The sequence below is a fragment of the Neodiprion virginianus genome, chromosome 2 (assembly GCF_021901495.1).
Source record: "Neodiprion virginianus isolate iyNeoVirg1 chromosome 2, iyNeoVirg1.1, whole genome shotgun sequence".
Taxonomy (NCBI): Eukaryota; Metazoa; Arthropoda; class Insecta; order Hymenoptera; family Diprionidae; genus Neodiprion; species Neodiprion virginianus.
Window position 1 is genome coordinate 3,413,980 of NC_060878.1, and position 25,861 is coordinate 3,439,840.

At 37.7% G+C, this 25,861-nt stretch overlaps 1 protein-coding gene across 4 annotated transcripts in view; it reads right to left on the minus strand.

Moving 5' to 3' along the window:
- LOC124298947 (axin) overlaps positions 1 to 25,861 on the minus strand; it is a 71,237-nt gene that overhangs the window by 31,673 nt on the left and 13,703 nt on the right. For 2 of the 4 annotated variants that reach the window (XM_046751664.1, XM_046751658.1), the window contains exon 1: positions 24,253 to 24,974. The exons of 1 other annotated variant lie outside the window; for it this stretch is intronic. The gene's annotated coding sequence lies outside the window, so the exon portion shown is untranslated. Of the gene's footprint in view, positions 1 to 24,252; positions 24,975 to 25,861 lie in introns of those variants that run through there. One more of the 4 variants, XM_046751661.1, reaches the window with a different exon arrangement.

Here is a 25,861-nt window from a genome sequence, read left to right on the forward strand (position 1 = left end):
AAACCCTTTGTTTTACAACCGCTTTCATGCATGAGCGCCACCGCCATTTCAATAGAATTCCCAGATTGGCTGTCCCAGCCAGGCACACTGCCGTTTCAGTACCTGTAGTTAGGTATAACTTATACAAACGAATGGGAATTATTCGGTTCCTCTCTTCAATTCGATAAATTATACGTACAACAAAACTTGCACATGCACACAAATTGTACAGAGGTTTATCCATAACGATTCTCCAAATCAATGCTCCATACGTGTAAAATATATGTGTAAAAGCTCGAAAAAACGGCCACGAAGCTAAAAGTAATCGATGCGTCGATTAATCGAGTTCAAGCAAATAATCTAACACGACTCGATTGAATCAGTAGATTAATCGCTCAATCGGTTGTTTCGTATTTTTTTGAAACGGTGCATTTGAAACCAAAATTTCGCAAATTTCGGTACGCAGTCTTAACGGCGGAAGAGTTTTTTGATAATTTATAGTTTCATTCGAAGATATTTTTCAATCTCAGGTAAAAATATTCGTTTATATGATAATATTTGATACTTTAATCACATAAATTTATATTGTATGGCCAAGTTTGAAAAATAATCGATTATTTTTTATCACTCTTGTGTCTCACTTACGAGTGTAAATTTTAGAATCAACTTTATATCACAAAATAGAAAAAAAGAAAAAAAAAAGAAAGCGAGTCCAAGTCCGTATGACTGCCAAATTTTTACAGATCTCGAAATACCCTGTAATTCGGGTTTATTTATACGTGCAAACACTTGGCTAATAAATAAATCTGACCGTTCGTACCCACAAAGTATTATTTATTAAATATACGTACAACATGTACGTGTGTGTGTGTACATATTATTTACGATGATTGTTAAAAGGATGTGAATGCGAAATAAGAATGTTATTCCCACGTTGTATACAACACGTGTACTTTTATGTATACAATATTTCAGCGTGTTATAATCTACAGAAAACATCAAAAAGTATTGTAAAACGTCGGTCATTAGCGGCTATTGAGTTGTTACACGTTCCAATACCTTCAGATTATATACGTGAATGGATTGTACACACATACGTTAGCCTGAGTTTGTAGGCGAGTGCGTGTTTTCTCATGTATCAATTTTTTTTTCTTCAATTTTTCTCACCGTTGCATTGCATTGCATTGTATTGCATTGTATTGTACATACACAGATACGCTGTGTTTATATTTGTATAAGCAATAATAGATCAAATATAGCAAGTGTGTATATCGTACACACATTATATATATTGTATTATGTGTACGGGATAGGTGTGGAGAAAAGTAACGAATCATATACCTAGCGAGCGAACGAGATAAGTGACAGAGAAAATGGGATAGCATAGATGAAAGTATGTATACACGGTTTATTTTACACACACGTGTGTAAGAGAGCGTTGCTTTGATCTCGCCGCCGCACGCGATCTCGGCTCCGACACACATCGAAACACATACTTGGGTAGGTAGGTACCTACCATCAGAGAGACATGCACACCTACCTATAAAGCCGCATCACCCACCACCACCCACACACACGGTTGTCCCGTAACCGTCAATTTAATATCCCTCTCCGTATGATAAACATCGGACAACTTTGCCATATTATACGCAAGAGACATGCATACGTATAGGAAAACGTACATGAGTAACGTAAAAGTTGTCTGTAATTTTCATTTCAAATATCATACACGAAGGTGTATTATACACGTACACATATACATATAAATATACATGCATGTATAAATATATATTTTAGATATAATTTAACATCGCATAGCGTGTATATAATATAATATCGCGCGTTAATGCTTCAATTATACGAGCTCTTTGCTTGTTTGTATCCAAAACTTTGATCCTTTCCGACGTCGGAGATAATTTAATGCGATATTATAAATGTCTTTTTCTTCTTCTTCTTCTTCTTCTTCTTCTTCTTCTTCTTCTTCTTCTTCGAGGGATAAATTGTATCGTTTATTAATTCATCCGATGGATTTCTATCCAGTGTGTGAAGTGGAAAATGTGCGAGTACAAATTACCGCACGGGCTAAGATATAAATAATACGAGGAAAAGGTTTTATAATTAGAACATTAAAAATACTGAAACTCTTGTGTCTCCGCAACGATTTAAATGTATTTTGCTATTCATTTTACTCGTTGGTCGGATCCCCATAAATCCTCTTATCTATTACCCAACTCTTCATTCAGACTAGGGTTCGTGTAATTAATCCCTAACAATTCGACACTAAACGTTTGGGAAAATGTTGATAGTTTTCTGTAATACTCAAGAGTTTGGACATAATTGCAATGTAATGAATATTTGCAGTTTGATCGATAAATCAGAAACCAGCTCTGGTTTAACGAAGTTCTATAAAAAAAAAAATGGATTGACGGTTAGAAAAAAATGAAAATTGAATAATGGGTACGTAAACATGTAAAAAAAAAAAGATAAGCCAGATAAATTTTTGTCATTCTAAATTGCCTGTGAGCCTAGATATCATTGTAGTATCAGTATTACTGCAATAATATATCGTGCAACAAAGAGCGTAAGTTTGCAGTTATGAGTCGTAGGTGAGCCGAAGACGAATATTGCAAATACGCGAGGCGAAAAGATCGTTGCATCCTTGTTGCAGACGATTCTTTATATAACAAGGGTGTGTTACGCGTTTTTTCCACGAAGCACGAAATTGAGGTTAGGATCCCGTAATGTCAGATTCGTTAGTGACAGCGCATGCGCGCAGTACAGAAAAGAGTACTTTCAACCCCTATGACTTAAAAGTAGTCTTTTTAGTACACCGCGCATGCGCATTCGCGGACTAACTCTACCGTCATAGAAACGAATATTTGGCGTACGTAAAAACAAGCTTGAAAAAACGCGTGAACCATTCTCGCGTTTTATAAACTACTTTTTCACCTTGGTGACAATTGGTCGTATAATGTCGCATCGGTAGATCGCAGATATCAAGAGTCTGGGTTCAAACGCGTTAACGCTTTGCGAATGGTATTATAGTGAAGCACCTAAAGGAGAGCGCGAGACGCTGCGGCGACGGTGACTGACGATGCCGATTGGCAAGAGAAGAGAAGAGAGGGAAGGAGAGTGTGGCGATGCCTGAAAACGAACGAACGAACGGAGGAAGGAGAGACGTTAAAACGAGTGAGCGAAGGAAGGAAGAAAGGGAGAGGGAGAGAGAAAGAGAGAGAGTGGTGTATGAACGAGTGAGAGCGAGGACACACAACCACCAGCAAACGAACTTCAAAGGACTCTTTGATGGTTCCCGCCGCCTGCTGCCATCCCGAGATCTTGATAAGCCGGCATTATAAGTCCGTTGTATCGTATCGCGGCAAACCAGTTTTCCTTCGACTTTATTGTAATTAAATACATACGTCGGGTCAGCGATGCCGCGTGAATATCATCCGCGACGCCATTTCTACATTTACCTTGCAGAAAGAATTCTCAAATTTCATTATCCTCTTCTTCTCAACTCTTTCTTTTATCTTGAAACTAACCCGGTATCGCGAACAGATTTTTCTCATTCTTCTGTTGTAACCTGAGTTTGAAAATAGTTAGACCAAGGTCCGATGGACAAGTTAGACATATATGTGTATGAGATGTCCTCTCTAAACAACCAACCTTCTATGGCCGATGCTAACCGGCGTCAGTTGGTAATGTTTAGCAATGGACACTAAGCTAAAAATAATCGATCTATCGATTAATCGAGTCTAAAAAATATAATCGACCACGACTCAATTGAAGCGGTTAAAATTAATCGATTAATCACTTGTTTCTCATTTTTTGCAAACGATGCATTTGAAACGAAAATTTCATAAATTTCCGTACGTAGTCTTAATAGCGAAAAAGTTTTTTCATAGTTTGGAGTTTTATTCAAAATATTTTTCAATTTCAGGTAAAAATATTTATTCATCTTATCCAATATCTTTTTATTTTTTGTCATTCTTAGTAATGGGACGCGCAATATAAAGAAATGTAAACGTCTATTATTCATTAATAAATATTATTCGTTGTGATACGAACCCCAGTGTGATTTTATTTCGGCCAGACGGGCGATTAAGCTCTTAAAAATACCACACTTCAACGGTCATCTCGCATGGCTTCATCGTACATCGCGATTGATGGTTTTTTTTTCCTCTTTCATTTATGCCGTCGCACGTCGCGATGCACAGGGTATACATGTACGTACCATTGTATAAGGTAATTAGCTTAAAGGCTACTCGCCATCACTCCCCTCTTCGACTCTCGTATCCACCTCACTGCACAAAACGAGACCCCGTTCAATTTGCAGGATATCCGATCGAATCATTGTATGTACCTACATAATATAACCTGCAACACCGCCGCAAGAATTACGCAAATTTTACCGAGGGTGCGACCCTCCGACAACCGCATTTGATTATTACAACCGCGGGTAATAAATCCTTGTAAAAAAGTAGATAAGATTAATTTCCCGATAACCGACATTTTACAAACAAACCCCTACGATTAATTCGATCACCGATTCAATGAATTTCTAGTCTCATTGTCAATCTCATTCACGCTCGGTCGGTAACAGTGATGCAGAATGCATACATGCAGAGTGAATTCCTATCGACTTTACCTTCCGTTTTCTGGTCAAATTTAAAGCGCACACCAGTTACAATCCGAGAGCGGTTGTTTCCCAGGGTGACCAACCATCATAAACGACAGTTCACTACCGCGAGGTGTATAACCTATAAAATTTGTAAACCTTTGAGGACAACTATCACCGACCTCTGTCAAAATTTTTGAGGTTACAATACATCGCGGCAAACTGACGTTCAAACTTACGACGGTTGGTCACCCTGGCAAACAACTGCTCTCGGATTGTTAGCGCGTGGCGCATTAAACCGTTCAATCACATACTTTTCCCCTCAATATTTTGGTTTGAATTTTGTAACTCGGTAAATTTCAGGGGTCGCTGATCACGAATCTGAAGTTTGAATACGATAATTTCTAAATTCAAGATGTCGGATTCGATATGGCGGATGTGAAATAATAAAAAAAAAAAAAAAAATTAAAATTCGATGCTTTTACCGCATGAAGTAACAAAGATAATTTGAAGTTGTAAATAAACCGTGCTAAAAAGCTGGGAGGTCGTATTTTTCAGATGGGACGCTGAACTTCCCACTGTGGCTAAAACGGATTCGATTTTAGCCTACCATAAAACGTGCTGTTGTTAGAAATTCACGCTGTACCAAACGTCGTTCTGCAAAGTCCAATTATATGGTGTATCCTCTGTACCGTTGCTATAACGTATGTATCGACTACGTCGTACACTGTATACCCATGCATATACTCACTACGTATAATAAGGTGCATCATTGAGGATAGATTGTAACAAGCAACGGAAAGAGAGGAGAAAAGAAAAGTTTCCGCTTCGATGAGATGATCCTGATCCTGGTAATGATCAGAATCCTACGGACGGGAGGGACGCGACTCTATGTACCGAGGCACTCATGTGTATATAATACACATCGTACATATACATGTGCACATAAGCGCCGGAAAACCCTGCAGGACACAGATCATCGGCGTCCCGGCGTGAACAATAGAATAAGGCAAATGTCGGGACCGCGTGCGACAGCAGCTGACGATGAAGGTGGTGGTCACTCGGTCGTCTCAAAGAGTGTGTGCAACAGCCGTTCACAAAATTTCTTTCATCTTTGCCGCCCCTTTAGTCGCGCACTTCCCGCACCGGTATTTGAAAAGAGAGATGCAAAAGAGAGAAAAGAAAAAAAAAAAAAAAAAAAAGACAATATCTGCGCTTTTCTTCTTTCTTTGATTCTTTTCTTTTCTTTTTTTTTTTTCGACAAATATTTTTTGGTAATTTTTACCGCAGGACACGTTGCAAAAAAATATAATTATACACGAAACTTTAATTATACGTTGTACAGAATTTATTCGAATGTGTTCGAATATAATACATGTATACGTATATACAATCCGTGTAATAATACAAATAAAAAAAATTTGTTAATAAATGTCATTCAAATGCGGAACTGAAGTTTGTTTCAATTGTTACAAAATTTAGTTTTATTCTTGCAAAAACTATTGTAAAAAAGTCGTCAAGAATTATTCAAGGACTACCGACGTTCGATAACGAAGCCAATCAAAGTTTTAATAAATAACGCCGTTTGTAAATTTTAATTCTATCCTGTTGTATTTTTCAGATTAAATTTTGTATCAAGTTATTTTCTAATTTTAGTCAATTTTAGTCGCCAGTCCGCGTACAGATGCATACGTGCATCTCTGTGAAATACATCACCTTGGTACTGTATTGTTACGACGTAACCTGCTCAAATATATATATATATATTATATATATGTATATACAAATATAAGAGAGTAAAGATCAGAGAGTACGAAATGCGTCACGCCAAAGCGGCGTCTTTGACTTTGTGAAACTGCCCTCTCTTTATAAACTCCCGAAGAGAGCTTAGCTGAGAAGGTTCGCGCATCACTGGGACGATTACGCCTCGATGCGTCTTTCCTTCCTTGTTTCCTCAACTTTTCCCCTTTCTTTCGCTCCTTCTTCTTCTTCTTCTTCTTTCCTACCCCACCACCCTTCAGTACACAGAACCTTAATGCCTCATGGCGAACGGTCGATCTCATACCTCGCGTCCTTTTTAAACACATCGAAAACGCCGAACGTAAATATATGTAATAACAACGGTTTCCCACGGATCGGCAGAAGAACAATTTTAGAATTTAAAAACTCGCGACAATTAATTGGCGAGTACTAGAATTACAGGCTAAAGCTTATATTCCATACGTTTATCCATTTCGTTCTATGTTATAAAGGTACGGATCAGGGAAGAATTAATCACACGTATTATTCTTACGTTTATTTCGATTCAAACAAAGGACAGCTTGGCTTCAATCGCAAGGAAAAACAGGAACATAAACGTGAGGAACATATGACATACAAGTTATGGCTCGTTTTTGTTTCTGTGTCTAACTGTTGTGGCTATGTAATAAAAGATTACTCCGTCGGTATTGAAGATGACAGTATTTCCATCATTCTAGCTACACCAACACGGCTTGTTCTATTGAGAAGACTCGTTTTCTACAAATTGACCGCAACACCTTTTCTTCTCCCGTCATATTTGTATATTAGCATTGTTGAAAATTTAATTTCATCTCTTTTAGCGTTTTCCTGAAAACATTGGAGAGGAAAAAAAAAAAAAAACAGAACCAATAAATCAATGCTAGATTTCTTGACGATTTGAACCGAAGAATCGATATCTAATAAACAAAGTATCGACTATTGGCCAACCGGCTTGCTGTTATTTTACCTTTCGTCTTATTCTCTTCTTTCACAGTGCATGTTATAAATTTACCATTTAAAGATAGAGTGAAAACTTGTGACTATATAATCGAATGAATGCTGGAGTGAGTGTTGAGAGCAAAATCGCGTACACACAACTGAATCATCGTGAATTCCCAATTCTGCTTATATATATATATATATATATATGTGGGTAGAGCGATACGAACGGCAAACGGCTGGTTGGTAAGTTGAAACCTAAAGTTATTTCGCTCGCGGTTCTCTCGGATCGATTTCATTCGCGTTCGCGAGACTGAGTGAGGTTAATATTATATATACGATGTGGTGAAAAGAAACTTGGGCTTTTTTTTTTTAAACCAACACTGCGGAGACGAGGTGAAAAATTATAACTGTAAAGTACAGGAAAAACCGGCTACGTGGAAAAACTGAGAGGAAAAAAAATATCGCGTGAAAAATGATAAGAATAGGAATAAGAATAAGAAAAAAAAAGAGACAGGAACCTAATCACAGTGTCTATTAAAATATTCGTAAAAAATTCAAGGATATTTTCAGGACATTTTCATTCAACGAAAAAACGCGATTCGAGACTGGAATCCACTTTTTAAAAACAGTTACTCGTCGAAGACAAATAAATATATCATTTCGCAGCAAATCTTTAAAATAGAATATTCCCGGTATATTTTAAGGACAAGTAAAATTCAAGGGACATTCCCAGGACCTCAAGGACCACTGAACACATGATATTAAAACTCATTGTCAGTGATATGACCCCCATTTAGAAAAATGAAAAGGGCGAGGTAAGTGAATAAAAAGAAATATTGTAACTCTGATTTTGTCGAAAATTTTCTCATTTCCCTCCCGAACGATACGTTATTATTATTATTATTATTATTATTATTTGTTTATTTATTTTAATTAAAAATTCAATTAGTTGACGTGTATATAATATGCTACGTATTTAAGCTTTCCACGTATCACGAAAGAATTGTTTGTTTTTCTTTTTCTCTGCTTTTCTTCGCTAAATTGAACAATATTACACACTCGCAGCCCGGTATAAATTTATTGCTGCCGCAAGAATTTATTTTCATCCGTTTATCTTTCACTTGGGAAAAGAAAAAAGATTTACAAGAAGAAAAAAAAAAAAAAAAAAAAAGAGAGAGAGAGAGAACAGTGGTCGTTATTTATCTATTTCTCTTGTGCCTCCACGCATCGAGAGTTTTTTTTCCCTTCATTTTTGTATCTTTCTCTATTTAAAATCGTTGTTTTTTTTCCGTACCTTCTTTTCGCTATAATGAACGTCACGATCGATTGAATGGTTTACATTAAAAGACTAGAATAGTAATATCGACGTGGTGTACATGGATATTTGCAGTATATAAATAGAAAGACGTTGGCACATGGTACAATGTATGTACAATACATTGTAACAGCGCATATATATATATATATATAAAAAGTAAAAAGACGACGATAGCTTAACGAATCTTGATATTACCGCAGGAAATTTTTTTTCAACTTTATCACGTATAGTGAAAGAATTGTGGGGAGGGAGAAAATAAAGAATTAGGTAGGGAAGTGTGAAAAAAATTTACATCCGAGACGAAGTTTTCATTGTTACACGCACATCGACAATAAATTGATGGTAAAAGAAAAAAAAAAAAAAAATTTAATAACTCGTGAAAATTTCGGTTATAAACCTGTATAAAGGTACATATGTACATATATATATATATATATATATACATTGTAGCTATGCGAGAATATAACATTTACCAAACAAATCGTGCAACGCCGCTATTACACGTGCCACGAATTACACACATACATACCTACATAGGAATAGCATTATGTACAGGACCCGGATTAATATGTAAATAAATATTTTTTTATCAATACCATTTTCATTCCTTTATTAATTTACTATATAAAAGTATGATGTTTGTTGTAGCCAGAAAATGCAGTATCTATTTTTCGTATTTTACTTTTTGAAAGTACATATTATTTTGTAAATTTTGATACATATTTATCCGGTATTATCGCTAATTACGTATTATGTCCCCGTGTACACAGGTACTATATATACCTGTTACTTATGGAACGTTCATTTTTCACGAACGTTTATCGCCACGCGTAAGTATAATTTATTATACATGCCGCTTGTCCGTCATCGCGACTGTAATCGCGTTTAAAATACGTAAGCAATATAAACGATAACTCGTCGTATCGAATGATACGCACGTGCATCGCGTATTTATACACCATATCTTGGCATATGATTTAAGTGGATATACAATTGGGTATGATGCAAGAGAATGTTAAATAGAGATTCGCGGTAAGAACGAAAAAAGAATTTACGAACTGTAGATTAGAATTTTTTTTTCATTTCGTTTTCATTAATTCTGTACATTTGTAATTATTCGAAAAGTTCATTTTTTTTTAGTTTATTTATTTATTTTTTTTTTTCTTGGGGCACGGGCGAAACGCACGACGTTGTATCCGATAATGTATATGTACGTAAGTAGTGTGAGTGAAATATAAATTTGTACACAAATTTGCGCACCATTATTATACTCATCCGTAACGAATCTCTCTCTTAACCCCCACCGGCGTCTTTTTCAACCGTGTCGCCGGGCGTCGATGCGCGTCAAATTTAGTAATTCACGCTGAATTTAGAAAAGTCCGATCTCTATTATATACGTCGCGTCATTCCCTCTTCCCCTCGGGCCTAAACACCCCCCTCCCCCAGACAAGGTTCCGCACAAAGAATGAGCGGTAGCACGAGAGAGAAGGAACAAAAAAAAAATAAAAGAGAGGTTGAAAAGTGAAAAATAAAAATAAAATGAAAAATAAGAGTAGCAGATGTGAAAAGAAGAAGAAGAAGAGAGATAGATATCCGGCCGCGGAGGTTAAGGAACAACAACACAACCGACGCCGACGACGACCTACAACGGCATGAAGGAAGGAACCGCTGTCGGCAAATTATCACCGTACCTCTGTATTATACAAACATTCACATGTGCCACACACAGGCGAACGAACGATGCGTTCAAAAATTCAAGTACAACACGGCATAACGTATAAGCTTGCGTGTGTGAATGAGAAGAGAAAGAAAAAAAAAAAAAAAACAAAGAAATCTATGGAGAATTATGGGTAAACGAGTAAACGATTAAACAACAAACAAATAGACTATATATTAATTATATTTAACGAATAAATGTAGAAATGAACATCGCATTTAGTATTCGTTACGTGTAACAAGCGATATAGCAAGTAAAATAGAGTTGACGACACTTGTTACAGGGGAAAAAGAAAAGGACAGATGCAAAATACAAAGACAGATCAATGGAAAATTAAAGTGAATATGGAGAGACGGCGGCGGAGCAGTTTGGAACATAAAAGATTCAACGATCTCGTGCAATTTAAATTTCTAAATAATATGTATTGGGATTGTCACTTTGCAATGCGCCATCTGGCGGACAAAATAAGCAAGCTAATGGAATAAGACCGACAGATGACCGTTGATTATATTTTTTCGCGTGCGGATGTTAGAACGGGTATATTATTGATTACGTTTCGTTAATTTTTGTGATACGAGTAATTTGAAAGGGTAAAAATTACGATTTGCATCTATTAAGATTAAAAACTTAGGTTTACGCGGTGATAAATTGGCGCCTAGAACGTGGCTCTGACGTCATGGACACATTTTCCAATATTTCACAATACAGGGTTACATCGTACAACCGGATAATAGGGAAAACTTTTTATGCGCCCGATTTCGTTGGTATTATACACCGTACATTATATAAAGCATGTGATACACGTTAGATACGCTTACTGAATGCTAAAACGTGCAGGATATCGGAAGGGCGCGTAAGCGCGAAAGAGAGACACGCGGATAGAGGGAAAGAGGGAGGTTAACTGTTCGAAGGGGGAGAAGTCCGCGGGCCAGATTGCGAAGAGCACTTAGCCTTTGCGAGCACTTGGCCTTCGGCGGGGTACGAAGGGGGTATGAAGTCCGGGGGGGGGGGGGAGGTGGAGGTGGCTGTGCTCGAGAAGGAAGAGCGGGGGCACTTTGAATCGGCGAGCGTCGGGTGCTCGCTGCTCGGTTGATAATGCAGGTACAATACGAATCAAAGCAATAGTCACTTACGCAGGACACTCCTGAACAATAGAGACAATTATTGTACATGCAGCGCGCGGGGCGCGCACACAATGCATCAAACGGACGGCGAAACCGGCGATGATCAACCCGAGGGATATATGTACGTAGGTATGGGAGTAGTCGGCGGAATTGAAGGGGAGAAACTCACCCCCGTTGCTCCCATACCCGGGCCATTCGGTTTGTCGTGCCGCCGCCGCCGCCGCTCTCGGCTCTCTCCTGCGTTTTGCCGTCTGTTTGTCTGTCTGTCTTTCCTGAACGGATCAAAACAGGATTCGCGGTCTCCTTTTGTTTGCGGCATTTTTACGAGTGCCCTTCTGTTGCAACGTGGTGAGGCCGAAAAAGGTTCGAGATAATCGGAATCGGTTAGGTTAGGTTAGGTTACAAACATAATGTCGTGTGGTCAGTTTTTACCGACCAAGTTGCAATGCGAGACTGTGAAAGGATCGTGATAACCGGAATCGGTTAGGTTAGGTTACAAAGATAGTGTCGTGTGGTCAGTTTTTACCGACCGAGTTCCAATGAGAGACTGAAAAAAGATCGCGATAACCAAATCGGTTAGGTTATGTTGCTAAGATAATGTCGTGTGGTCAGTTTTTACCGACTAAGTCATATTATTATATTATACATACGTATACACGTACGCATCAAAATTAGAGTAACGTACAAGAAAAAGTTTGCGTACCATGAAAAATTGTATTTTGGTAATATTTTCTTTCATTCGAAACTGAATCAGACAGAAGAAACATGTATCCATTCTTATCGTAAATATTTCGCTAATAAGACGCTGTTACAAAGTTCGGAACGACATAAAATTCCACCAATTTAACCATAAATTCGGCAAAATCATCCCGGACTTTCCCGTGATTTGTTACCAGTTAAAACAAAACCCTCGACTAAATTATTCTTGATATTTCCGCAGGTATCCCAGGGGTAGAGTAGAAACCTTGAAAATCATTTTCATATAATCTTATTTTCATTTGTCATAGCTATCCTGTTTAAGTATGTTGTTACTTGCAGAAGGGTGGATAAAAAAAGATATCGGCACTCTATAGTGGTGAAGGATCAATTAACGATTGCAGCGCCCTGCGGATAAGTAAGCGAAACAATAATTATTCCTCAAAACGTTTACTCTGGGAGGGGGGGGGGGGGGGGGGGGGGGGGGGCAATCAGGCGAGAATTTTGCGTGTAATTACCCAAAATCCAACACTGACTGACAATGAAAGACGGGTCGGTGTGAGGCGTGTGCATCCTTAGCGATGCCGTATGACGGATGCGTACAAAGTGCACGGCAGTTGTTATGCATGGATATGACATGCATGCATGTTGTACGTACATACTGTAGATTACACATGTATGTGTATTGTATCTACATACATACATATATGTAAAACAGAGACGCCGCCTTGCCAGGGGCAGTCGTTATACGCCTACTTGAGCTCTCGTGAACCTTTGAGAATTGAGAAGAGAGAGAATGCTTTTGTTTCGCACGGTGTATATAACGTATGTCTGCACGTACGTATATACGTGAATTTAAATGTGTGCATGCGCAATGTATACACATATTTTGTACTTATCTACGTATAGTCCATATATACATACAGTATATACTTATAAGCACGCTGCACGCACATCGTGTACGACAAACCTGCGGATATATTGTAAGGAACCAAGGCGTGCGGTATAGTACGCTTTGTATCGCATATTATGCGAGGGTAGAGGGGAAGGAAGAAAGATAGAAAGAAAGAAAAAAAAAAGAGAGAGAAAAACACCGAGGGAAAATGGTAAAATAAACGATTTATCTTACGCTCTGTGTATTCTCAATTTTGTCAACTTTTCAACGCAATACTGTACGTAAGGCGGGTATGTTTTTTGTTTAACCAACAGAATCCTGACGATCTTTCGATTGACATTAGTTATGTATGGAACGGTAAAGAAGCTACCTTTCAATAAACGGAATTATAATGCAATGAAAATTATCTGCGAATGAATCGCTCTGAATCTGGAAAAGTTGGAAAAATCGAAAATTATACGGTTTAACCCTTTGAGTCAAACATTATTGTAATGAGTCAACTTTTACAACAAGATAGTATTTTATGGGTTTTGGTGTCGCGTATCTGAAATCAGATTTCAAAAATTGAATATGGCGGATCCAATATGGCGGACAAAAATTTCAAACTTGATCGAATACGGTAAAAAAAAATCTAGGCAGAGGTTTGCGGTGTCACTGATTGAATTCGCCATTCTGAATTTTCTAAATCTGATTCAGATTCGTAATCAGCGACTCCAAAAACTCAATCCAACAAGTCATTATCCCCGCGGTATTTTAAGGTTAGATTCGACGGTCATGTGTTATGTTACGTTTATTGAGATTGAGTTAGTTTCGCGCTCAACCGACCGTGGCGCTGTAGGTTTCGCCGTGTTGCCAACGTAACTGTCTAGCGTAAAAAAAACTAGCTGTCTCAGATTCATTGTCCCCCGAGTGTACGTATGATTGAAACTAGTCTCGAGTAAATTGGCATACCCTTTACACAACACCCTTAAATATAAACAATTTCAAACAAGTTTTTTTTTCTTCAGAGTATACGCAACCCGTGACATGTAAGGAAAAAAAAAAAGAAAAAACTGACGAGGATTCTTCCCGGTAAAATAAATAACCTAGTTAGGTTACAGCAGAAAACGAAGACGCGAAGATGCTTGTCGTTCGATACCACGTGTTATTGCAAACGGGGTACGAGGAGGAGGGTCGTGCGGCGAGTTCTCATACATCCTTTGATTTCTATATCATCAAAGACTTTGGCAACGGTTAACTTTGCGCAACATAAGCTCCTTGGGCATGCGACGCCGGGTGAAATGTACATGCATACCACCTGCACCCCGCACGTTACCCAGACTTTCCACTTTCCACTTTCCACTTTCCACTTTCCAGTTTCCAGTTTCCCGTTTCCAGCCTTCCGCATAGCTCACCGATCGCCTCTCTTCTCTGCACCCCCTCCCCGCAAGCCTTACAGCAACCCCTCACCTTTGCGCACTCCACCTCTAACCTTAGGCGCGTTTGGTCCTGTGCTTGTTCCGTTGCTTGCTGCTACTGCACCAAGTTAAAGAGCTTTCGCGTTTGTACCGCCTGCTTTGTGTCTGTCTTCTCTGTGTGAATATGGTAGAGAATTAAACTTCGTTTTCTCTGCCGTTTACCCCCCCTTCCCCCCCCCCCTCCCCCTCATTCATCATCGTCATCCTCATCCTCCTCATCCACCGTCCCTCCGGTTTATATATGTATCTCTACTCCCGCAGAACGGGGGAGAGATGTACGTAAACGTATTAATTAATACTGTACAAAACACATCACGCGTAGATATATTTCGGCATCTTCTGCGAGATGAAAAAAAAAACCTAATATTGTAATAAAGACCTAATATTGTTGGTGTTTTTTTTTTTTTTTCTTTATTTTATCGGTCCTCGACGTTTTTATAATGGCTCAAAGATGAGCTCCGTTTTCTTCGTTCGGTTTTTTTTTTTTTCATGTTTTTTCCCCCGTTGTATGGAAAGTTTACGAAATTTTGTTCAACAAAAAGTGTCAAATTCAAATTTTTATTCCGACCGTTCTTTTATATTTCCTTTACTTTCATCTTTCGCAGGGGATTTGAAAGAATTATTTCAATCGTGTACAATGTACAATTTGGAAAAAGAAAAAAAAAAAAAACAACTTCCCAATGCCGTAATTTCAAATTGTACAAATTTTGTAAACGATTTTATTCATTCAACGATATTTTTGCCGCGAAATTTTATACGAAATTACGGACCCATTCATTTTTACAGGATTACGTGAGAATAAAATTTTTTGATATTTTACAGGACACTTCGCTGCCTCGTTCACTTCACTGGAGTGGTTTTGAAAAACGTGTAATAAAACACATTGTATATGTGTATACATACATAATTCTAATATTTAATCCGGAACTGTAATGAAATCACGATTTCATTCTTCGTCATATATGTATATATAATAATATTCGACATTTGCATATAATACAAGAGACAAGAATTTCCATCCGACCGAACTTTATTTGCTGGGCTTATATATATATATATACACACATACATCACCCTTTGTACACGTATGTAAGAAAACAAAAAAAAAGTGTTTGACTTTCCGTAACGCATATATTGAACTCTGAAAGAGAAAAAAAAGAGAGAAGTGCATATAGAATGAGGCAATTAAACCGTGGCGGCATCCTTTGAGACTAAAATTATGATCATTATTATTATTACTATTAGTAATAGTAGAATTGTTATTATTATCAATATCATTATCATCGTTATTATTATTGTTATTATTGTACGTGTGTATTATATAATACAGACGAGAGGCGTAACATCTGTTCCCTATGGATAATCACACGGACATGTTTTTATTTATTTATTTTATTTTCTTTCAATACGATCGTAAAGCAAAAACGTCACGCTGCGATGCTTATTTCGCCCACGGCCATATTAACACCTAAATACGCGCGGTGCGTTCTGTGATCGCGTAATTTTGTTTTTTTTTTTTTTTTAAATACGTCAAACGCGAGATACAGAGAAAGATTATATTATAATACATGTCTAGACGTCATTGCTCTTCATATTCTTTTGTCATTCTTTTTCTCTGCCCTTCTTTGTTTTTATTTTTTATTATTTGTTTCAAGTTTTCTTCCCGTTTCTCCGTTTTCAGAAAAAAAGAAAGTTCGATCCGTGCGGTGCGTTTTCAGTTATTCAAACAACAAAATTTCAAAAAATCAAATAAAATTGATGATATCTTGGGAATGGATGAATGGATTTAAATGAAAATTGGTAACGTCAGGTTATTTGGTTCGCTAATCGCGAATCTGAAAGATGGATTTGCAAAGTTTAAAATTGGCTTATTCGATAAGCTGAAAAAAAAACCAACAATATTTGGATTTAGATGAAAATTGGCACTCGTCGGTTTGTTGGATGGCTGATGACGAATCTGAAGTCAGATTGCGAAATCAAAAATGGCGATCCAATATGGTGGTATATAGATCTAAAAATATTCCGAATTTGGTTCAAATTGGTAGACGGAGGTTTTTTGGGTCACCGATAACGAATCCAAGGTCGGACTTGCAAAATTTTCAACGATTGACCCATTATAATGTTTCAAAGTTAAAAAAAATCGCCATAATCTCAGGTAATATCATATCCAAGGGCTTTAAAATCGTTACTCACGAATCTGAATCCGTAGTTCAAAATTCGAATAGGATATGATTCTTTTTTTTTTTATTTTCTCTCTCTCTCAATAAACTTGTAACCTACATTGTAAAAACGGGAAGTTCGAGAGCTGGCTCGTGGCCAGTCAAAGGTCGCTCGTGTTTTTTGTTCTAAAAATTTTTCTCTTCATTATTATCATTATTTCTTCATCTCGCGACCCCTCCCAAAAATTGTTTATTACAACCAGCGTCGTAAAAAATCGTATAACGATATTTCATTTCTGCAAAAAAAATTTCTGCATTCATTTTTTTTGTTTCAAATTATTATTCGGTAGGTACGATCATTAGGGGGAGCCCTTATATAACACTTGACGGATTTTCCAGGTTGTTTCGTTGGTGGGTGGTAGACGAACCGACGGATTCATTTTAAATTACAAGTCGTCGCGTCGGGAGAACTCTAACAGCAGCAGCAGCAGCGGCAGTCGACGAAAGTAAAACGTAAAGAAAGAAAAAAAGAAGAAAAAAAAACAACAAATTACGTTACAGCGAAAATAAATCCATGTTCGGAGGAAATATGCATGAAGTGCAGGCAATGTAACGATTATAATTACATGACGCAACAGCAATTATTGTTATATAATAAGTTACAGTGCACTAATTTTGCGATAAAAAAAAAAAAATATAGATATATATATGGTGTAAAACAAGTTTACATAACCGGATGTTAATTATTATACACGGTGCAATAAATGATATTCACAACATGGATAATTGTTGTCGAAAAATATATATATAAAAACTACGGTGTATGTACGATATACGGTAATAAACGAAAAACAAAATGTATAAATAACGGATGAAAAATGACAGTGTAATATATTGATCGAGACACTTATTTTTATGATAATAATTTTGTAAGGGAAATTTTTTTACTGCTACTGTGCAATAATACAGCTACTGTACGTACACGCGTCGCAAAAAGTATTTACCCACACGTTTAAAGTTCTCCTAGTTTTTGAGAAATCTATGATTTAAAGAAACAAAAAAAAAAAGAAATCAAGACAGCTCCTCTTCATCTTTCGCCCGCAAGTTGTGTGATATTATTTTTCTCCTTCGATTCTTCTTCGCTTCCTTCTCAATTTTTTCTACCATTTCTGTTCCGTTGATCGAATTTATTCCCACGTCGACGTTACGAGTTTCCGGATGAAAATAAGCGAATGAGAAAAGGAAGAAGATGAAGAAAACAAAAAAAAAAAAAGAAAAAGAACAGAAACCTGTGCCGACTATTATACGCCCACATTGAATCCATATATCGTGTATGCAAATTTTATATTTTAACATATACATAATGTATGAGTTTTGAATTTTTCTGGCACCGTTATAATTATTCATTGTGTAAAGGTGTAATAATTTACAAGATAGAGAGAGAGAGAAGAAAAAATGGGTATAAAAATTGGAATCGTGACTTCTTCGGTTTCCTTTCTTCTTTTTTTTTCTTTGTTTATTTTTTTTTTTTTTTAAGAAAGATTAAAAGATTCTTTTCAATTTCGGTTATTTCTACTCCTTATCATATAAAGTATCCAAGGTATGAAGTGTAACTTTAACGCACACATAATTCTTCTCTCTTTCCCTTTTCATTTCACAAATTCTAAAGCGACGATCTTGAGGTATAAAATCTCTGAACTGTTATGCCGAGCGTACAAGAAGAAATGAGAAATTTTTACAGAGCGGAAGCGAAAGAAGCTGCAGAACAATAAAAAAAAAAAAGAAAAAAAAAAAAGGTGCGCCCGCGTGTAACATAAATAATAAATCGTTTCTTATTCTTTCCTTTCTTTTCATTATTCTCTATTTTTTTTTTTTTCACTTCTCTTTCCTTCCTTCTTTCCTACGAAGAAGGATTAAAGTTAGTAAAGTTACATGTAACGATGAGCATATTTCGAACAAATCGTTACTCGAAATCCGCACCTCACGTGATTGTAAAAAATGTATTCACCCAACGTAAACAAGAACATAATCACATCTTTAAAAAAAAAATCCAATTCCTGCAAAGTCGTTCGAAAATTGTCACAATGACAATTATTTCTCTACTCTCGATCTTTCGTTACGACTTTCGAACGAGGCTTGAAATTAGCAACGTTACTGTAAACGGAAAAATGATTAATGGTAAATCGATATTCCCTAAATCTTAACAAACAAAACATACTCATACATCTTGTAATAGTCAAAATTCCTTGACGATATCATTCTTAACAAATTGCACGATAATGAAATTTTTTCACCTCATATTACCGTTACGTCAACGTTACGCTTATAATTTCAGCCTCTCTCCTCTCTTCCCTTACACCGTTCGAGAAGTTCGATGAATTAATTAACACTAACGAATCCAGCGTGTTTGGCGAGATAAATAACAAACAAAAAAAAAAAAGGAAAAAAACAAGGAAAAATCAAAGAAAAAAACTACAAATATACGAAACGTACTCGCGTATGAATGAGAGAGAAAAACGGACAGAAAGAGAGAGACAGAGAGGGGGGGGGGGGGGAAGGCGGAGGGGGAGGGGGGAGAGGCAGCATAAAGCAAGGATAATGGCATTAAGGCTTAAAGGGAACTTTAACCGTTACTTTATTGGCGTGAAGGAGTCGCGCAGCGGCGAACATCAAAGCGACCGCTCCCGACTCTGATCTTCCGTCTCGCTTCCCCCCCCCCCTCCTCCCCCTCCTCCCCCCTTACCCGCCCCACCTCCACGCCTTAGTCAAGAAACTCAAGAGTGCAGACGTAGACACCTATTAACATTTTCTGAAATAATTATGCCCCGTGTGCCGGTCGCACCGCGATATTCCCGCATCGAATATTGTACATACATGTAACGTGCGCGCCGCCATTTCATATATATATATATATATACATGTATGTATAACGTACTTTACGCTAATGAAAATTTCATTTGTTACAGTAACTAGAAAAATTGAGTAAAACAGGTATCGTTGAAGATAACTGTTTGAATATTGTTGGAATTACGAAAAACGAGGTACGCTTAAACATTTTGCGCTATCGTCGATCCTTTTTTGGTTGTTGCAACGCGAAATCAGTTTCCGAGGTTCACTCTACTTTTTTTAGCTAAACAAGGCTTTAACGTCAATTTATCGTTGCACGAGCGTTAAATTTTCGCAACAGTTGCTTGAAAATGTAGCAACGGCGATCGTAATGAGAAAGAATAGCAACGGATACTAGAGTTTCCGGTAACAGCTAGAAAACTAATTATCATTTTGTACCTGGAACTATATTTTTCGATTGCGGTGAAATATGAAAATAGTTATGGACCGAGCGGTAGCCGGAACTAAAAATTTCTCTTATTAGAATAGTTATGCCGCCGAATGAAATCCGATGCGACTTTATACTGACCGTGAATTTTCTTTATTGCGACATCATTTCATACTTTACATTTATTTATTCATTTATTATGAAAGAGAGTAAATAAAATATTCTTTTTTTTTTTCTTCAAAGTTGCGTAGCTGTATCTTGCACGTATGTACCTGCATTATTTAGTAGAGAGAAAAATTCCTAACCATACGTAACTATATTGTAGAGGTGTACTAATAACGTTAAAATCGTAGCAATATGCAAGATTAACAAATTACGCAAGATTTACAAATTAAAAAAAATAATTCCTCGTCGGTAAATCTAAACCTTTCCTACATTGTAAGTTGCGTTATTATAAATTTGCAACGTCGCGAAATCATTATTGTGGTTATTATTATTATTATTATTATTATTATTATTATTATTAATATTATACGAGTAATAATTGGCAAGAAAAAAAGTAAATACGATAAACATAACCGAAGCAATAATGTGAAAAAGAATAAGAAAAGGCAAAGCGATAGTCGAATTCGTTGAGGTGAAACAATAAAGAATCCATAAATCATCGTATTGAAGATAAAACGTTATCGCAACGTAATATCAAGATTCTTTAATTGTCCGAAATTCAATGAACCGTGATAAAACAAAAACCACACTCACATTTCGAAATGTCGTTTCGTTAAAAATAATATTGTAAAATTAAGAAAATAATCAATGTTTTCCCCCCTCAATGTTTCGTTACAATGACGTAACAAATTTCAATCTGTTATTAAATCTCGTCTTTCACTCGTACTGCGTGATCGAGGCAATTGTCGCACAAACGTGATAATGAAACGCGAAAATTGTCAGCGGTTCTTCCTCCGCGGCGACTGATCTCGTTGCGAGAGAGTAAGCAAAAGAAAAAGAAAAAAAATAAATAAATAAAAAAAGACGAAAGAGAGAGAAAGATGTGAAAAAAGAAGATAGACGGGGAGGGATGAGAGAGTTTGTTGTTTCAACCTTCAGAAAATTTTCGTTCGTCCGACGCGAATAACCGCCGAGAGAGAGAGAGAGAGAGAGAGAGAGATGGAGGGAGAGATGTAGAGAGAGAATAAATATTGCAAGGCGTGAACAAGACGAAGAAAACGAAACGAAACGAAACTAAGCAGAAGCAGCGCGTCCTCGTCCTCGTCCTCGTCCACGTTGTCGACGCCGTCTTCGCTGTTATTATTACTATCTATTATTGTTATACCTACACGTTATACTCGGCCGATGCTGCTGCTGGTTCATTGAAAGCCAGCGTACGTTCCGTTCAGAACTGATCTTCGCGAGATGCGAATATAAGAGATAATAATATACGCGCGTGCGTGTGTGGTGTGTGTACGTAGTGCACGTATATTGGGATGGGAATTTTTTTTTTTTTTTTTCTTTTCGTCCCTTTTTTCTAATCTTCTTACGTAGCCCTTGGAAAAGTTAGATTTAAGCCTGAAACGAAGCCTCGTGAAAACGGAACTCGGTAGAAAAATTTTAAAGGGTGATTCATCCGGTTCAAATTTTTCAAACACTATAAACATGTACAAGTTGGAGAGACGTATTTTTTTTTTTTTTTTTTTCATTTTTTAGACGATCAATTTTTCTATAATAGAGATTGCGACTACTGGGTGACATTAATTGTATCAGCTTTAGAATACGCGTGAGATGAAGATTTACAAGGTAATAAGAATCTTCGTTACTTTATTCAATGCGCTAAACTTTAAACGCTCGTATCGAATACGAGATGAACGTTTAGGTGTATTTAGGTAGTCTTGACCCTTTTTTTTTTTTTTTTTTTGTAGAAAATTAGATTATCTACAATATGAAACGAAAAACAGCTTCCCTAATTCGAAAGTTTTCGAGATATTCAAACCGGATGTGTGTACCTTTTACAATTTTGCTAAGAAATCTCTCATCGAAAATTTCGCCAATCGTTTATGTAAACGTTGTTCGCAGATGTCGTGTGTAACATTTTTAATATATATAATTATTGTACGTGAGTGCACCGCATTCGCATAACGCGTATCAGCACGTCCGTAATGAATGACAGATGTGGTTAGGCACTGCATTTCAACGGTCAAATAAGTATAATTCGTTAATATTTACGGATATATAAAACGGTATGATATAATAATATGTATTATTGATGTTGATAATATCTGGTTGGTAAAAAGTTTCAATAAACAATTCCAGAAGTCCAGAATTCGGGAAGTCTATGTATTGTCTAAAATATCCTAAATGGATGGATAGGCATTTAGTATAATTATCGTTTAAACTAACTAAACCTAATTGAAGGACAAAATAAAATCACTGTTCTATTTTGCAACTTTATATTATTACGTATAAGGTATAATGTAGAATGTCTCGGAAGTTTTTGAAGATGAAAAAAAAAAAATAATCTCACATATCGAAATTAATAAACATTAAAATGTAACGATATATTAAAACAAAAATCATTGTTTTGAAAATTTATAACTGCTTCAAAGGAGTTTAATTTCCAAAATCTAAATACACTTTGCTTTTTAAAAATAGATTACTCAATTTAAGATATAATCAATCGTTACATTAACGTTACGAATTTCACTCTCTTATAAAAATCCAAGTATCGTACGTAAGAAACGCTTTGTTTTAATTATATAAAAATTTGCCAAATTTCAAACACCATCTCAAAGTCACGATGTAACGATTATTTAAAAAACATCTATTTAGTACGCGTCAGCCTCAAATCGAAAACTCCCGATTCCAACAATTCAATAGACTCTGCGGTTTCTACCCACGTGCTTCGTGCCTCCACACATTTGAATGTAGGTACAGAGACACATGTCGCCGCCCCCCCCCCCCCCCCCCCCCGCTCCGAAATCCTACAATACATAAGCCGATAAGCGAGCGTAGTGCGATATTATTAATCCCCGTGTAATATATAGATTTCTTTCTTCCTATTCATCTATACCTAATTTTATTTTCCCATCATCCGCCTTCTCTTTCTTTGTCAAGGAGAAAATCGTAGAAAAAACTAAAAATAAATAAATAAATAAGAAAAAAAAAAGAATAAAAGAAAAACACACGCCTCCTTCGACACAAATAAATCATCGTTATTATCTAGCAGCATCGCGCACGTTTCAGCGTCGCCCCAAGGCAGCCTGAGCGGCAGTTTTCGGCACAACAGAGACAAATCACTGTGCGTGGCGACGTAAAACAGCGAGAACGCGAAACGTTTCTCGTGCACGAATTAGCTTCGAGCAGTTCTGATTCTGGGGGATCGGGTCATGTCAGCCCAGGTAGCGCAGCTTTATCACCTGAGACGAGAAACGGACGGGCAGAGGAGAACTGCCCGTGGTTGGATAACTTTTTCGGGTCACCGTAGAGTACACACACAGATATTTGGAGAAAGAGAGAGAGAAGGATGGATAGATGGATAGATAGACACATAGATAGACAGGGAGAGAGAGAGAAAGAGAGAGAGAGAGAGAGGAAGAGTGGAAACTCTACGACGACGCAACGGCGTGTGTCTTTTTCTCTCGCTTCTCGTCCCTAGATCACACAACGTGTGGTGGATGAATGCTCCCTACTTATACAGAAGCGCGGTGTTGTATTATTTTTGGAGCCGCCACACCAGAGTGCAGAAGAAGCAGAAAAAAGCCGAAGTCGGAGCAGCGGCATCGAGCAGCAGCAGCAGCAGCAGCAACACCACACGACCACGGTCATAACGAATGTAAGAGAGGAAAACTCGCCCGCCGGTGTGTGTGGGTGGGCATTGTGCGAGAGCGAGAGAGAAATTAGTGTATTATACACACGATGTTCGCCGCGAATGTAGTCACGGAGAAAATATTTGACGATCAAAAACTAAGGGGTTACGTGTAACGGAGAGCCGGAAGAATTAACAAAAGAAAAAAAAGGTCGTGGCTGTAGTGACGTTATCGTAACGATTCGCATTTCGGTAAACCGATCGAAAAAGAATCTCCGAGATGCGGTAAATACTTTGCAATGAGAGAAAAGTAATTCATATTTTCAAAACTTAGCCACTTCAAAGTCACTAAAGAATTGCAAAATAGTGACTCCCCCCCCCCCCCCCCCCCCGATGGATGTTTCGTTACGGTAACGTTACTAACTTCAGCCTCGTGAGAAGAAAAAAAAAGAAAAACGCCACTCGCGATCAGCTCTAGACCTAACCAACAAGGCTTACCTGTTTATTATCGAGAGATGCAGGCACACGGTGGTGATTACAGGTATACGGATCTGGACGTGTGTGACGGGTGTGCTTGTGCGTTGCGTTGTATCGTATTGTATATACTCTATGTTCCTCTGAGGATCGGCTGCTGCTGCTGCTGCTGCTGGTGCTGCTGCTCCTGCTGCTGATGATGATGATGATGATGATTTTCGAGCACGAGTAGATCTCCGCCGCCTTCAACCTCGCCGCCGCCTCCTCCTCGTCGAAACATCATCTCACGAAGAGAGATAGAATATATTTTGTTATCCTGTCAACTGGTCATCGGTAGTCACAACCGGGTCCCTCGTCGTTCCTGATGATTTATAATTTCTATTCAACCCGAACGAACGACGAAGAACCTCCCTCTCTCCGTCTGAGAGAGTGCGATCCCGAAACCGATGTGTTTTATACGCACAAGGCAGTTTCACGATGCACCGAATATTCACTGCCTACCTACCTACCTACCTCTCTCGCTCTCCCTCCCTCCCTCCCGCCGTTTAACCAGGCACGAGAAAACACCAACAACAACAACAACAGCACAACAACAACAACGGCACGCAACGGTGAAAAACTCACGGGGTTCTCTCTCTCTCTCTTTCTCTCTTTCTCAACCACCCAAACACTTCACTTTCGTGTCCCCGTTAACAACCGAAAAGCACACCGTCGCCATGAAAACTTTTCACACGAGTGTCTTTGGTTACTTACTTCTACCCTGCCGCACGATCTCGCGGCGCTTTAGCCAACTAACGTTCAAAGCGCGGCCAATCATCAGGTCTCCTGCCCTCTGGCCTCTACCAGGGCCGTACGCTAGGCTGTTGCGAACCCCGTACTTGGTCGAGATTCAACAAAATTTACTCAATTTTTCGAGAACATTTTTTACACCTTCGGTATTACGAGCGATTTCGCTGAGAAACAATAACACGTCGCATTGATTCCTTATTGATTCTAGAATTTAGCCGTATTACCCTAAATAGATCCATTCGTAAAACACGCCTCAGCAAAAGTCACGTGACGCCATACGTATTTATATATTATATATATATATATATATATATATATTTAGTTAAAATAAACAATATATAATTGTTCGTTCTGAAATAACCCAAAGTATTTTTAATATTTCACTTGCTTCTTATTTTTGAAAAAAAAAGGGTGAGTGAGTGGCTCTACGTCACGTAATTTCCAGGGGAGGCAGGGGGGATGGGCACCGGTATCCGTAACGAAACGTCACAGGGGTGGAAAGGGGTCGAATATTTATAAAATTTGCGTCTCATGTTTTACGAACGGTCCCTAACTACTCTTCATTATCTGTGATACTGTTTGCTTTCACGAGTGCATAGAATACGCGGAATTGATAGAAAGGAGTGCCAGAAGTCAAGTATCCGGGCAGAAGGAAGGGGGGGGGGGGGGGGAGGTTTGAAAAAAAACCCGTTGATATTGACGTTTAACCCGAATTGAAACTGAGGTAGGATGTAATGTGTATGTAGAATGTACGTGAAGGCGTAACGAGGAGCGTTTTACCAGTGTATAGTATTATAGAGTCTCCCCTGAAAATAAACGTTTTAAGTTAATTGCCGGATCGAGT